Here is a 3,159-nt window from a genome sequence, read left to right as displayed (position 1 = left end):
GCAGATACTTCCGTCTCCGGTTGGTGGTTTATTGATAAGAGTCGCCGTTAGAGGGCGCCAAAGGCAATCTTGTCGTTTTCTAAAATGGTGGCGCTCACCAGTTTGAATCGTTGGAGTTTCCCCTCCCCCACCACCCCATTTTTGTGCTACACCTTTGAGCTTGAGCAGTATCACATCCCATTAGCTATAATTATGCATTTGATAGCTCACAATACTTGGAAGTGGTCAAGGTAAGTTTGAGCAACACTCGAATTCATTGATTCCACTGATATAAGTATTTCCTGTGACAAATATGAAGAAAGTAATGACTCTTTAAAACAGGTGAAAATGCACTTATTTAAGACAATGGGGTTCAAGATTTTAGGTGTGACCTTTTTGTTAAATCTGAGTGTCAAACTCAAATAACGTTCTTAGTCTTAATCTTTAGTGTCATTGAAAATCTTGCTAAACACAGAAACAGACCGCATGATGTTTATTCTCTTTTTATTAATTCGTTATCTTATTAAATTAGAAAATTTGGCTCTCAAAATGTTCAAAGAAAATGGCTGCTGTATCCCTGTAGAACACGCCCTACTGCTTCCAGATGGGAAAAGAAGTATGTGACGTAAGTATCCCTAACCCACCCTAATCCTTATTTTAACCTGTTCTGAATTGCCATAACCCCAACGCTAACCCTAACCATAATCTGAAGCCCAACTCCTGTACCACTGTATTTCCAATTGAAAGTGAGACGCAGGAGGTTGGGCGTATGTTATGGCGTTCACTGTCACCATCTAGCAGCGGCATATGTAAAGCTTGCTCTTACCTCGAATTTTGGCTCGTAACACAATGCAAAAAGTCAAACGTGTGACGAATTGTTGTTTGGAAAACTGGAAGTTGGTGCACTCGTAAATCAAGGTACCACTGTATTGTACAGGCGGGGAAGCTTCCATACTATTTGTGCTTACATGGGTGCTACTGTTTTCCTTAGCAACCAAATCAGCAACAGCATTCAAATGGGATCAGCAGTTAATTCTTTATAATCTGGAACCACTGTTTCCCAACCTTTTATTCAGTCGTGTTTCACAATCTTTATTGAGACAAGGCACATATTTTAGAAATATATTAGCAAAATCCCACAGCACACCACTGACAAAAATGTCACAAAAAGTTGAAATAATGATGGGCTTGTCTCAATTTATTCACAGATGTACTTGATTTATTCCGTTGTATGAATGGCACACAGGTTAATTGTACCTTCTTCCATCTAGTGGAAGAGCATTTAATTGTTCAGCCTGTACGTCACTGACATAGATAGATCACCAAAGATTATTGTTTGTTGTAAATTAATAAGAACTTTTAGACCAAATAAATAAAATTGGATAATTGCACCTGATGATCTCTGGTTGTTCTGAACAATAGCGTTTAGGAACTGAGACTTTCGAGGCATGTAATGTTGCTCTTCGCCTGTAAGTGTCACTACAATTTCAATCGTGAGCTGCTCACGTGAGTTCAACCCTCAACTTTTAGTCTTTTGTGCACACTATTGTGAGTTTGCTTCACCCAACTCCAACAATACCTTATTTGATGCAGTTTAGGTAGCTGCCATGTTGATTTTGTGGGATCTACTGAATGCCAGAGGCGTATGTTGTAAATCCAACCTTTGTCATGGAAAAACATTGTGTACCTTTGGAGAGACTTTGGAGTGTCTTCCTGCATGCTCACCCATGGTGTTCACATGAGTGAAGTGTCAGAAGGTCAGAGTTCCGGGGGGAACCCTGACGACTGACTTGACTCAGACGCTTGTTTACTTGCAAGAAGAGGAGGAGGCCGAAACTGTGGGAGGAGATAGCAGAGGAGAGCAGACATGTCATATTTACTGTCTTTGCTAGTAAGAGCCCAGGTGTGAACCGTAATACCTATGTTGGTTGATGTAACCTCCGGCCTCTCAGGCGCACAAGTCTGGGCCTTGCCTGATTCTGGCCGCTGACACCCACATGCGAAGTCACCGGACGTGATAGAGAGGAGTGCACCTCACCTCAGGGTTGTGTTGAGTAACACAAAGAAACACTGTGAGGAGCCGTGGATTCTGTCTTTGCTGTCAAAGCAGCAATCACAAGAAGGTCAAGCACAACACATTTGAAACCAAAACCATTTTCCCATACAAAATAAGGGAAGTGGAAATGAGCTGTTCTAGAGATCGTAATACAACATTTGAACATTCCAAATTGACATACGGTGATGCCTTGAATTACAAGTTTAATTCTTTCCTTGGCCACGCATGTATCTCAAATCTATTTTCCCCATTGAAAATAAATGTCATTAATCCATTCCAGTCCCACAAAAAACAGCAACATAATTTTTTGTCACGTTTTTAATTAGAAAGATTGCTGCACTCTACGGTATTGTGCTTTATAGAAACATAGTCTAATAACAAATGTCATAGAATGTAATGAGTCACCAGGGGGAAGAATAACATGTGCATAGTACGCAAAGAAGAGTTTAACAACCAAGTGACTCATTGTGTGTCTACATGCTGCTGCTCCATTTGTATTTAAATATCCATTGTTTACGGGGTTACAACATTGCAACATTGGTGCTAATTTCGTTAACCTGTCTATGGAATTTTACATTGATATTAGCATCAATAGCGGACTATCATAAATTATGTGGTGGAAAAAGATGATTTTAGATACGAGTGGTTTGAGTTACGAGGGTGGTCACAGAATAAATTAATCTCATATCTCAAAGAACCACTGTATATGAAGTATTTGTTTGGTGCTATCTTTTAGCATCTTGGTGCCAAAGAACAATGTTGAAGCGGGTTGAGGCACTTCATCGTGTGGCATTTATAGGCAATTATACACCCTTTGGGATGGTGTCAATTGCTCTCTGATTTTGCTTTTATACTGTATTTTTGTCTCCTTTCATTTTCTTCTGTTAACATGCCACAGGCCACAAAAAGTGAAAGAAATATTGTATAACGTTCACTGAACAGAGCTCTTGTGAGACACGCTGCATGTAGAATTGCCACACAGGCATATTTTCCTAAAAAATGTCATTAAAATTCCCAATTTTCAGGGGCATTCAAATCTAGAAGTTTCACTGTAGCCAGTGTGTTTCATATTTAGGATTTGTTAGAGCAGAAATTGAGCCTGTTTAAAAAAAAATATTTAAAAA

Source organism: Phycodurus eques, chromosome 4 (assembly GCF_024500275.1).
Source record: "Phycodurus eques isolate BA_2022a chromosome 4, UOR_Pequ_1.1, whole genome shotgun sequence".
In the NCBI taxonomy this organism is placed as follows: domain Eukaryota; kingdom Metazoa; phylum Chordata; class Actinopteri; order Syngnathiformes; family Syngnathidae; genus Phycodurus; species Phycodurus eques.
The sequence above is the reverse complement of the archived record's forward strand: the minus strand, read 5'-3'. Positions refer to the sequence as shown.